We start from the raw sequence: 13,931 nt of genomic DNA on the forward strand, positions 1-13,931 counted from the left end.
CCCCAGACCCCCCAATGGCTGCCCTGCCAGGCCCCATGCCCCATACCCAATGTGCAAACAGCTCCAAGCTTGCAGGGGGTGCTCCAGCAATGTCAGCATCACTAGAGATGGGTCTAGTGACCATCTCTGCACAGATGCTAGGGTGACCCCACCTGGTAAACCCAGATCTCCAGGAGCTGCTCCATCGGATTATGAAGTCACAGGAAGTTAGCAATGCTGGTTTGCATGCGTTCACCCGTCTAGCTCCCTTCTTAGAGACGGTGTCACAGACAGCACAGCACGAACACCATGTTGGATCGATCATACCATCATAGACTTTGAGATAGGAAGGGACCATCATGTTTGACCTGTAACACATGCCAGAGGACCTCACCCAGCAATTTCTGAATCAAGCCTAGATTTTGTGGTTGCTAGATTTAAAGACAAAGTCCTAAAGACACGTTATTTAGTATGTCATTCCAATAATTAACTATTCTAACCATTAAAAACATGCACCATAGCTCTCATCTGAATTTACCTAGCTGCAGCCTCCAAATGCTGTTATGCCTCTGTCTGCTAAATTAAAGAGCTCTCTACTGCTTTGTAGGATAAGAACCAATGTTTCATACCCTGGAACAAACATTCACTGGAGGCCTACTTACCTCAAGGATATTGGCAATTAACTGCTGGTAAAGTAACTCAGTGAAGACAGGTGATCACAGATCACAAATTACTCGATCAGTCTAATTTTTTGTTTCTTCATTCTGCCCTACTACTCATTGTTCCATCCAACACCCTAAACAACTTTGCACCCGTCTCTGCGTTTCTCTATTACACCCTGCAAAGATCTCCAAAAGAAGTATCGTGGTACTACTCTAGCCAGAGGTGTAGCAAGACAGGGCCATGCTTATGTCTGGGGCAGCCCCGGGTCCTGCCATGCCAATTATATCAGAGTAATTAGCCACTGCTCTGGAGGCAGCTGCTTTTGTACATGCTACATGCACAGCAACCCTCCACCCCCGCCCTCCCCGGCCATGTGGGGGGAGCCAGACTGGCTGTGCTAAGCAGGGCTGCCAGTATGGCTGCGAGAGGGAAGGAGCTGGGCTGCCTGCACTGTACAGGGGAGAACACTAGACAGCCCACACAGGGGAGAGGGGAGCAACCATGCGGCATGTAGCCCCTAGGTCCGTGGCCCACGTGGCACGCAGCCCCTGGTTATTTGAAAGTTGGACGGTCCTGGGCTGGCGTAATTCAAAACCAAACAGAGCACTGCACTGGAGAACATCCAATAAGGTAAAACTCTGCACTACAATAGGAAACAGGGATGAGCACCCACATGCCAAAACTGACTTCTCTGACAGCATCATTGTACATGGCATGAGGCAAGAGCACTATCATATAGAGAGGAAAAACCACGTGAATGAGGTAGGATTTCGAGAGAGAAGTCCAAATATGGCTCGTATGGTGCCATTCACAGCATCTGCTTCCGCGTTTAAAATGGAATTGTAAATAGCTTGACATTGATTAATGCTATGGATCTTGGATTCAGAGAGGCTTCCCCCGCTCAAGCTTGTTAACATGAAACATTATTGGTTTGAGTTAATTTCTTGAGACCTGGAGCGAAAAATCTGGGCTGCCAGTTAACTCTGATCAGCACAAGGAAGACCAGCCTGTTGGAAAAGGAAAATGGGAACTATAATACTGTAAATGTATTCTAGTGAAATTCTAGCCCCACTGGAGGCAAGGTCAGTTTTGCTGTTCCCTTCAACACGGGCAGGATTTCACATCCAGAATACAGGTCAGGGGGATGTGTGGCTGCTGCTGTGGGATGTGATCTGGAGTGGGCACTGCGTGTAGGGCCATCCAATGAACCCAGCATGCCACCTGTCGGTCACTAAGACCTGTAGGTAGCACTGGGGGCTGGATGATATGACTCCACAGGTGGGATCCAAACTGTGGGCCATATCTTTGACACCCCTGGCACAGGTAACAGCAGTAAGCACCTTATGAGAAACCATTACCTATTTCATCTCTAAAACGCCTGAATTCCAAAGTAGAAAGAGCTCTGTATCGGTGCAGAAGTCTACCAGCTTTCAAGTCTACCAGCTACAAGTTGCAGGATCCAGGATGTAACAGTTAACACTCTTGGAATCAGGTATTGTCACCGTCCTAGGTACTTCATGCACATAAGTCAAAGTAAACCTTCATGCCAAGGTCATAAAGGTGAGTCACAGCAGCACCACTGGGCATTGAACCTAGGACTCCCATTCCTGATCTCTTCTTGCTCCCTGTTGCAACCCTCCCTTCTCTCCACAGCCATGTGCTGGAGCAGCCTGGACTGCAAGGCTGTCAGAGCCTAAGCAACAGCATGGTCACCCGGTCAAAACCCAAATGCAGAAGAAACAGGGTTGCTAGGTAGCAATATTCCCCACTGAATCTGTGCTGAGCTTGTCCCAAATCATGGTCCTAAGAGGCAGCTGGTGCTTTAATCAGACTCCACTGTAGATATAAATACACACGCTCAAGTCCCTGGTTAATAAAATTCCCCCAGCACCGCTCACAGGGGTAGCCACATTCATGCAGGCATGTCAGCAGAGCTCCACCTCCAGTAATTACCAGCACCTCCCTGCACCCGGTCCCCTGCAGCTTCAGCCAGCGGTTCCTTTTGTTCCCTCCTCAGGGCCGAATTGGTCCTCAGTGCAGGCGAGAACAGGACCTCCAGGAAGGTGCTCTGAAAAGGTGCATGATGGGCAGTCACCAAGATATTCCTTGGTGGCTTTTGCCTACTCATTTAAGATCCTCTGAAGATGTATCTTCATTACTACATACAGGTAACCTTACAGCCTGCCTTGGGAATGGTCCCAGACCCACTAGCCACTTGCAAAGGCCAGATCTGGGCTTGACCTAGGCTGCTGCTGAGAAGCTCTGCCCAACTTCATGGTCTGAGGCAGAATCTGCTCCTCCCCTACTCCCCTGAGGTGCATTTAAAACTTCCCTGGGCACCAAAAGCCCCAAGCAGAGAAGTCTGCCAGCTGCCACCCTACAATATTGTTCCCAACTTCAAGCCCTTCCCCCCGCCACCACGTCCCACCTCTAATGTCCATAGTTATAGCCAAACACAATGAGAGGCGAGCAATAGATAAGCTGATTCCTAAAAGAGCTTGGTTTGAGGAACATGAAGCACAACATGGATGGCTTTGTTTCAGGCTTCAAGGGAAGCTTGAGACACGCAGCTCAGGAGGCTTTGGCTGGTTAAGAATAACCCACCAGGTCAATCCTCAATGTGAGTTTAAACTGGCCACGTCTACACGTGCAGAAGGCTGCACAGTTGTTACTGCATAGTCATTCAGTACTTGCTTACGCAAGTACTAAATGACTGTAGAGTAACCGGTGTTACCGCACAGTACCGTCGTCACATTGTTTTTGCCCAACGCTTCTGCGCAGCAGCAACGAGCTACTGTGCAGTACCATCACCACGTGATAAGTGTCCAGGAACGCTACGGCACGATCGCAATGAACTATGGTGCAGTTGCTCGTTGCTGCTGCGCCGTCGTGTCTTGCGTAGACGTGCCCACTGACTTCTAGATGGCCTCTTTAAGTGACCACCTCCTTCCCCATTGCTGCTGTAGCCCTTCCCTAGCTGAGATCACTAGTTTGGGGCATCCTTGACTGAAGGCACAGAAAGAAATTCTTTGAGGCACTCTTCACTTTGTAATTCATGTGCTGGTCCTCAGTCTTAGGTCAGAAATAACTTAAATTTGATGAACGTCTTTGTTCTCCATGATGTCTGAGAAGTGGGATTTAGGAAAGGTGGGTATTTTAACTTTCAGTATTCTTTGGCTTTTTTAATAAAGGACAAGAATAAAACCATGGATTTATTTCCATTAATGGGCTGAATCTTCTAAAAAAATTATCAAACATACAAACAGCCTGGGATACAGAATATGTTGATATGGATAGCTTAGAAATAAGCAAATACAAAACTGTAATGCAACAGTTAGTTATAGAGGGAGAAACACAAACAGATGCTTGAGGTTCAGATTTGATACAGCAATGGAGTCGGTGCCTCAAAATATTCTACTCCCGATATTAAGTCACGACATTCTGCATACGAACCCCCTTACATGAAGTGAAATTTGGCTTCAGTATTTTAAATAAATAATAAATAACAGTGGATTAAATGAGTGGCGAGGTGCAGTATCTAGTGAAGTGCGGCAGAAATTGCATTAGTTCCAGTTTTATTAAATACTTCATTAATCTATCAAAGTGAACAAATTGTATACTAATGAGATTTGCAGATAATATGGAACTAGGAGGAGTTGCAGACACCACTGAGAGCAGAAAAACATAGAAAGGACCTAGGTTCAAAACACGAGCCTAAAATAACGCAGATTCCATTTGACAAACCCAGCTAATCAGAAGGCATTCAAAATATATATTCATTGATTAGTAGTAATGCACAAAATATAGATATCAAATGAAATGCAGAGGTAACAGCAATGCTACCAGTAAGGTACAAGCATATCATGTGATGAGTCAGGAAACATCACAGAGACAATCTTAGGTGATACGCAGCAGTTTCATATCACAGCCTCGAAAACTTCCTAGGGCAGCTGTGCTGGAGCTACACCTGCAATGCTGCACGGAAATATATTGACAAACCAGAGGGAGCTTAAGATCGAGTTCAACAAAAACAGTCAGCAGGCTGGCAAAAAGAGCGAGCCTCACCCTGAGAGGTGCTGGGCTCCTATCACAGTCAGGTGCTTAGCATGTCTCAGGATTAGCTGCATTAAAGGGAGGTTGGTTAAGCCAGGAGTAAACACAAGCTATTCTACAAATGTACAAACGGTGGCATACAAGTAGTACACAGTTTGTTCACTTGGATAGACACTGGTGCCCCTCTAAGTTGGTGCCCTGCTGGCCTCCACTTGGGTATGCTAACAGTTGTTGCTGCATTTGGTCCAGTTCCCCCAATGTCTCACTGTCAGACCTCCATCACTGCTACTAAGGTGAAGACCCTGTGGGCATCTATACACATGCTCTGGGGTGGGGTGGGAGCCCTTTAGAGCCACTCTAATTAAAGCACCTAGAGCGTCATGTGTATTCAGCATCCCACACTTCAAAATGGCAGTAGAGGCTCTTGAACTAAAGTTTGTTTGATGAGCTTTAGTTAAAGTGCCCCCACTTATTTAATTATTCCAGGTGGGTGTACCTAGGAGCGATGCTTGGGAAGGGCAGCATTAGGGACAGCCTAGATATCTGTGGGGCGCTGCACCTTTACAAGGGCCTCTCCAGATCTAGGTGGAAGCAGCTGCTGTGCTGTGCAGAGGCTCGTGTTCTGCAATGATCAGCTGCTGGAACCAAGGTAAGGATTGAAGGAGGCCTCCTCTTCTGAAGGAGTCACATTGCTTGGCTCTTGGATCACCTACACTACAGCACCTCTGCAGCTGTAGCTGAGCCAGCATCACTGTGTCGGCTGAACCTCCTACTGGAGATGCAGCACCTGCTAGTTGTGTTATCTGGTGTAGATGCACCACCTCCCTGAATGACACAAACTAATCCAACAAAAGCTACTTTCTGCACTTGGTGTTTCTGATAGAGCTATGTCGGCTCGGAGGGATGATCCTTTCCCACCATTAGCTAATATATATCTGCTAACCAAAGCTTGCAGCGTACACCAGATCAGCGTAATTGCTAAATGCTGCAGAGCTGTTCCTTGAGAGGCTCCTCAAAAGCAAAGAGCGAGAGGGAGGTAAAAAAAAAAAGTAGGGCACCTATACATACACCGGATGTCTGCTCCAACACATGCTATTAATCAAGTCTGCTGGAGTGTGCTAATTAACACACTCCAGCAGCCACCACATCATGTCTATTCAGCATCCCCGTGCTTCAAAATGATGGTGGGGCAATTTAACTAAAGCTCATCAAACAAGTTTTAGTTCAAGCACCCCCGCTGCCATTTTGAAGTGTGGGACACTGAATATACATGACATTGTAGGTGCTTTAATTAGAGCAGCTCTCAGAGCCACTCTAAAGGGCCCCCCACCCCAGAGCAGGGGAACTGAACCAAATGCAGCAACAACCAGTAGCATAACTAAGTGGAGGCCAGCAGGGCACTTGCCCCAGGCACCAACTTAGAGGTGCACTAGTATGGCCCCCTTCTGCCAGGAGGTTTCATCACGGCAGGCAGAGCCCTGCTCAGCCCAGCCAGAGAAGCTGGGTAGGCTCAGCTCAGCCCTATGCCCAGTGGTGGACCTGGGGAGGGAGGGGAGTAGAATGATGCCTCCCCTCCCGGGAAACTTAGCCACGAAAGGCATAGCCCTGCACCGGGGAGGTAGGGGAGGGAGCAAACAGGGCACCAGGAGCAGTCCCCAGGTGTCTGAGTTAAGAAAGTGGGGGCAAATAAGACTCTGCTCCCACCTGCTCCCCCCATACCCCTGCTGCTTGCCAGTAATCAGCATAATCCCACCCCCGTGCCCCAGGCACCGAAAGAACTTGCTATGTGTCTGGCAACAGCGTTCCCTATAACCAGCGTGCAATAGAAGTCCCTCACTCGACTCAACTGAAACCTGGAACCCCAGTAGTTAACTCTGGGGTCTCAACCTGTGTCCTGCAGACCCCTGGGGTCCACAGATTATGTCTAAGGTTTGTGAAACACGACTGCGATCAAAAGAATATGAATATCCACACTTACAATTCAGAGAGAGTTGCACCTCCATTTGAAATTTTTTACAAGTTCAGAAATGAAAAAAAAGTTTGAAAACCAACTTCTACTCTATTTAGATTGGTTTCCCTAGGAACTAACCTGTAGTTGAAATTAAGCACTTGTTTAAATTCTTTGCTGGATTAAGTCACAAGGAAGTACTCTAATCCAGCCTGGAAGGTCTTTCAAAGGGGACCATTGCCAAAATAGATCAATCTGAGCCTAAAACTCCTTCAGTGTCCCTTCCTACATACATGTTGATAAGCCTCCCAAGGACTGTTTTAAAATGAGACAGAAGGCAGCATATATTTAATGATTCTTGAACCATACTCTCTATAAAGCTATTATTATTGAAGTTATCCCTTTTAATCCTGTATCTGCCAGAAGCAATTGTAGAAGCAATGCCTCCGTATCTTCATCTCTCTGAAAAGTGCTATCCACAACAAGAAGGGTATACAGAGATATAAAACAAAAGGAATAAACACTATTATTTATTTATAGGTTTTTCTACAAGGTGGATGGTATCTGACCATCCCTAGTAGCATGGCTGTGTCACTATGGCTCCTGACCCAATTTGCTTCAGACCAGGGCATCAACTAACTTGTCCCAAGTATTCAATCCTTTGACTTTGTTTAAAACAAGTTTTTTATAGCTGCTAAATTGGATCCAAACTACTTAAGGCCAGATCCTGTTTAGAGATGTTTATAAGAGTAATAATCAGCCTTTAGGAAAGCTTGGCACATGTATCTCAAAGCAATATTTGTTTTTTCCATGCCAAATATACATGTTTGTATACAGGTGGGAGGTTGGTAGGACTGAGTTATACCAGAAGAGAGAGAGCAGGGTCTAATATGTAACTCCCTAATTTTCTACTAGATTTGTTTTTAATGCTACTTCAGGAGTTACAGAACACAGAGAGGGTGGAGATATCCACCGGACCTTTTCTAGAAGCCCTCTCTCGGTTCAGTCACAATAAAACCCATGCACACATACGGAATAAGAGCTCCTTCCCTCCAGATAGCCCAAATTGATTGCACCCAGGAAAATTCAGGTGTCATTACAGACTGAAAGAATCCAACGCTAGAGACACAGAACAAAATCCTGATGCTAATTTCAGCAACTTCTCCCTGATGGATCCTTGAATACGAACTCAGACTGTAGGTACTATGACACCCAAGTCATTCCTGAGGGGTGCAGAGCACTGGGAGAGGTACTTGAGTGTCGAACTCTTTCCTGTTTGCCATTTGTGGTATTCAAGTGGCTTCACTTGAATTGGCTCACATCTATTCCAACCAGTGGGATCAAAGCGCATGAAGGGTTTCATTCCCAGTTCAACCAGTGGCTGCCTCTCATAACTGACATAGCACCTGATAGGTCTATAACAATGCCATTTATAGTAGCTGATGAGGCGAGTCCTTTTTTTTTTTATTGTTTGTTGAAAAAATGGAACTTGGACGGTTCTGGGCCGAGTTCCACCAATTTTCAGTGAAACAGGGCATGGCTACACTGGGGTCAAATGTGTGACAACAGCTTGTACAGACATCCCTAAGCCAGCCTCGGTACTGCTAGCAGAGTAACCACCCAGCTCAGTGCTCAGCATAGGCCAACAAGCTTAGCCTTTGTCCAGCTTCTCCGGAGGGTTTGGCAGTCCAGGTGGAGCTACACCGGTATATCGACATGAGATGCAGCTCCCCCCCCACCCAGGACTCTAGTGCAGACCAGGCCTTGAGCTGCTGCTGTAGCTTCTGAAAATAGGAAGCTGAGTCTTAAATCTCTTAAATCCTATAGAAAATGTTACTCTGCAGTTGTAGTATTATTAGAAGCCTACCATGACTCCGCTTTTATGTAAGCAGTGCTCCAGGTATCTGCAGCCAGCAACTGACCCATGTAACAGTGCCTGCATACGGCACTTGACATACAGTCGAATGACACTAATTCACACAAATAGCTGTCGCTGCCTCCCCCAGCCTCAGCAAAGAGGTAATAGCAGAGGTGTGCAGTGAGCTCTCCAATTACCAAGACTTCATTATTTTCACAAAGTGTACTATGAAATGTTTACTGGTGCATTAGGAAGTAATAGCATCAATAATTGAAACTGAGCTACAATTGTCAAAATAAAGGACCAAAGGGGCTGCCACTAATGGGAACAATTTACTGCCAGGAAAAGCAAAGCCAAAGTCGCTCCAGGAACCAAGCAGGCAGGCACAGATATACTTCCCAAGGAAGCAATATAAAACGTTCTCCCTCCCCTTCATCCCAGTAAAGCTACTAACTCACCCTGTAATGCTACTGCTGCCTAGTGGTTAAACATCAGTAGCCCCTGATACCATCTTCCCCCACAGGGTACAGGAGAAAACAAATGGATGACTTGTGTGACTGCAGATCCTCAAGCTGCACTCAACCTGTTCCCCAAATCCCATGTGTTACCTTTTAAGGGCACCCCCCAAAAGAGCTTAGCTCTCTGCTGAGCAGCCCTTTCCTTTGCACGGAAGAACCACACCAGTCCTGCTGCTTGGGGAGACTGTAAACTCCTCTTTCCCCCAACTCCCATGGATTTTGCTGAAAAACCTAACCTGGACATCAGGGATCCTTTATTTAAAACAGTCATCCTTACTCACACCAGGCCATCTTAACCAAGTGGCCTACCTGGAGTCTTTTGCTACAACAAAACTTCTTGTTTGAGTGTACAACTCCAGCGCTCAAAACCACAAACACTTTCAAAATTAGTGTGGTGTCTCCCTTTCCTTTCAAGAGTTTCTACTGAAGATCAAAACACAGCTTGAAATTTGCTGGTTTGCCACATCCTTCAATATTGAGTAATGGTCTTAAAAGCCCAGTTCCTGGAGTCAACGGATTAGATGACAATCTCAGAGAAGAGGAAGGGGAGGGGGGTTGCTTACTTGTTTAATTGGTGCTTTTTAAATACATTTCTAGTCCTTGTGATTTTAGAGAAAAGCTTGAACATGAATCCGAAAGACTTACATATCATGAATGTTTTAGCATTGATACCTGACATTTCAACATTTTGGGTTAGCGACACTGAAATATCTTTGGGGGAAACAATTGTGTTCCTTGCGTTTTTATGCAGACAACGTTCTTTGGGTGAATCTGATAGGTTTTATTAGACCAATTTAAGTAGTTGGGCAAAAATTTAAGCACGCTTTCGGGTTTAAATACCCTTCGTGAGGCTGAGGAAGTTTCTGCAGTTGGTGTATTTTTATAACTTTAACTGGTCTTCACAATTAAACAGCAATTAGTGACAAGCACAAGGCACTAATGACTTCTGTGTAAAGCCTTGTCCTTAAGACTTTTTGTATGGCCACTGCCAAACTTCATGCCATACATTAATCATAAGGCACCAGCTCAGCCTGAATGGGGCCACCATGCCAGAGACCACCTAGCTATGACCCCTAGTTCAAGGGGAGCTGATGGTGGTCATCACAACTATGGCAGAATGATTAAAGTGCCTTGCTATGGCACCCGAGGTATGAGCTTGGGCTGCCGTCTGAACTTGTGCTGACAGTTGTCCCTAGTTAACCTAACAGTAAATGGATCATCTAGGCTGTTGAGTCAAAGGTGGCTGGACATGATGTTGGCCACATGATGCCCTTGTAGGCTGCTGACTGCAGAAACTAAAATGCCTTAACCATACCAGCCAGATGGGCCACTTAGGTGAACCGCTGACTACAAAGATAACAAGCCTGGCCATGTGTTTATGGGCCCTCTGTTTCTAATGGCTAAGCAGCATTAAAGGAAGCAGAAATGGCATCTATAATGTGATTCTCAAGAGTGCACGGCCTAATGCTGCTCCCCTTAAGATCAGTGGGAGTCTTACCCCTGGCTTCTATGGATGCAGTCAGCCCCTCTTTGAGCTCCTTCAAAAACCTCACTCAATACACATCCCTACTATACATTTTTCAAGTAAGGAATTGCTATGGCTGCCATGGGGATGTTATGGGATTATAAATGGGAGGAAAGATGTCTGAGACAACCACTTTATGGAAGAACACCAACAGAAAATTTTCCGCAAATTTCAGTGGAAAAAGGGGTTGTCGGTAAAAAGGTTTTGGATGAAAAGTCCACTTTGTGCAGAATAATTTCAATTTTACACCAAAGATAAACCAAAATTTTTTATCAATTCAGAAATGCCACCGCAGGGCTTCACTTTATATGGCATCCATTCATCAGCAAGCGATGGTAGATATTGCGGCTATTCTACTGACTGGCGGTGCATTTTCTCTTAAATATAAAGACTGATGTTACACTTGGAAGTCCTGCCACAGTGTCACCGGTGTACGTGGTGTTACCTCCAAAGAAGGTAATTCAGGAGGCTTGTTTAATGTTTTTAGAGAGCGCTGTATGCATGGGATTTAAGAAGTGGTTTAAATAAGACAAGAGTGGATCACAGACGGATAGACTCTAGGGACACGGGACTGCATGCAAAATGGAGGTGATTGCACACAGACTTCCCAAAGCCTCATGTTTTAAAGTCACTCATCTCAAATTCAGAAACCAAAATCCATTGGTTACAAAATACCAAGCAGAAGGGAGCAGCTAAAGCCTTCATAGAAAGCAGTTCTCCCACATTCAGAACACACCCCAATGCCGACCATCATACATTTTCCCAAGTTAAAATAGCTGCAATAGCAAACCAATAAATGCCTTATTAACCGGGGCTTAGTAACTAGATACCTAAAACTGCATGCGTGTCCTTACCATACATATATCAGGGAAAGAATAGAAATAAAGTAATGGGAGGGAAGGAGGGTTTAGCAATAAGTCACTATACAACCACAAAGAGCCTTCTCAGCATTGAAGATGATCTTGCACCCCTTCCTCAGGCACAGCACCCAGGGGCATCCGTGAAGGATTTGCCAAGGGGAAGGATCACAGCCCTAAGCTCAATGGGTCAGACTCACAGAAAGAAAATCCAGTCCCAAAATTAAGAGTTGGCAGTATCCAGCCACAAGCCTGCAGTCTACACAGACTAGAGTACTTTCATTGTCTGATAAATCAACCAACTTCAGTACCCACTGCTCAAGTCAGAACGTGTTTGGTGGACACCACAGCCTTTCCTAAAACCGACACCTGATTTCCAGCCAGTTTTGCCGGCACATGCAGACAAGGTTCTGAAACAAAATGCATTTTAAAAGGGACACTGACAACTTAAGAAACACATGCTGTAAACAAATTTGGTTTTCTATTAGGTCCCTTCCGACCCTAGAAACTATGAAACTATGAAACTATTACTGAGATCATCTCTGATGATTTTGAGAGGCTATGAATGGCAAAGGGTAGAATACAAAGACTGCTATTTGTTCTCTGCTTGTTACGTTTCTCAGTTTGGATGAGGAAAACCAGCTAGAGTCAAGTTTTGCTTTTGATCTGAGACTCGATGGTCCCTACTGCTGCAATGGTTTCGATGCATGCACTGCAGAAGGATGGCTGTTTATTGGAAAACAACTCTGGTTGCTTTTATTTTGGAGCCTGATGTAGCATTTTTATTGGGCTCAGGGTGCCAACAGTTTGTGAAACGTGGTGAAAAACATGTTATGCTAAAATGAAGCTGGCAGTGTCCCCTTCAGCACTTCGATCCTTAGAAAATCTGTTAGAATGAGCCCTTGTAGCTTTGGCTTTCTCCACTTGAACAAAATACCCAGGTTTGAACATGTGCATCCCAGAGAACGCACTTGTACAATGGCATGAAGGCTCCAAAGATAAATGAGAAGCTGTTTAGCAGCTCCTGACCCTGGCAAAACCATGAGACCAGCAGAACTGCAGCCAGTCCTGAGCCCCTTGTTATTTTCTCCTGGCAGAGAGCAAGTTTGAAAGAGCCTAGAATGAGAAAGCAAAACAGCTACACAACCCGCATCTTCTCAGGGAAAGCCTGGACACCCCCTTCAGGGCAGCAGAGGCTGATGTAGATACAGCTACAGATTGGAGAGATGGATTTACAGCTAGAGCTATAGGCTTGAGAGATATTGCTATAGCTATGGATGCAGATATAGCTATAGGTATGATAGAAATAGATACAGCTAGACCTAAAGATACAGATGCAGATATAGATTAGATTATCCATAGCAATAGCTATATCTATCTAATCTATAACTGCATCTATAGTGTACCTCAGATGCAGATATTACTTAGACAGATACAGCTATATAACTATAGGCATGACAGATGTCGATGTACCTATAGCTGTTTCTGCATCTATAGGCATACTACATCTGGATCTGGCTATAGCTGTACATAGAGATGCAGATCTAGACTAGATAGATACAGATACTGCTATAACTATAAGCATGATAGAAGTAGATACAACTATAGATGCAGATACAGCTCTAGGCATGATAGAGATACAGATGCAGATCTAGACTAGATACAGCTATCGCTATAGCTATGATAGATGCAGATACAGCTACAGCTATAGGCAGGATAGATACAGCAATAGCTATACATCCAGATGCAGATCAAGACTGGATAGGTGCAGACACTGCTGCAGCAGTAGGCATGATGTAGGTACAGCTATAGGTGCAATTACAGCTATAGCTATAGGTACGGTGGGTGCAGATACAGCTATATAGGTAGAGATACAGCTATTGCTATACATACAGATGCAGAACTAGACTAGATAGATACAGCTACAGCTATAGCTATGGTAGATGTAGACACAGCTATAGGTAGGATAGATATAGATACAGCTATAGTTATACACACAGGTGCAGAAACAGCTACAACTATAGGTAGAGCAGATACAGCTACAAGTATACATCCAGATCTAGACTGGGTAGGTACAGATACTGCTACATCTATAGGTCTGACATATAGATCCAGCTGTGGATAGGATAGATATAGCTATAGCTACGATAGATGCAGATACAGCTACAGCTATGGGCAGGATAGACACAGCTATAGCTGTGCATCCAGGGGCAGATCTGGCCCGGGTAGGTACAGACACAGTGATAGCTATAGGTACAGCTATAGTTCTACATACAGATGCGGAAGCAGACTAGATAGGTACAGCTACTGCTAGAGCTAGAAGTGTGACGGCTGCAGACACGCTCCAGGCAGGACAGACACCGCTACAGCTGTACATGCGGGTACGAGGGCAGCGGTCGGGAGGGTGGGTGTCGACGCAGCTGCCGGGGCAGATCCCGCTCCGGCAGGACGCGCAGGTGCACGGCTCGCCCGGGTGGGCACAGGTCCAGCCGCCGCAGCAGGTCGGCCGGCGCAGCCCGTGCCCCGCTCC

Source organism: Gavialis gangeticus, unplaced genomic scaffold (assembly GCF_001723915.1).
Source record: "Gavialis gangeticus isolate Ggan-Ray unplaced genomic scaffold, GavGan_comp1, whole genome shotgun sequence".
In the NCBI taxonomy this organism is placed as follows: domain Eukaryota; kingdom Metazoa; phylum Chordata; order Crocodylia; family Gavialidae; genus Gavialis; species Gavialis gangeticus.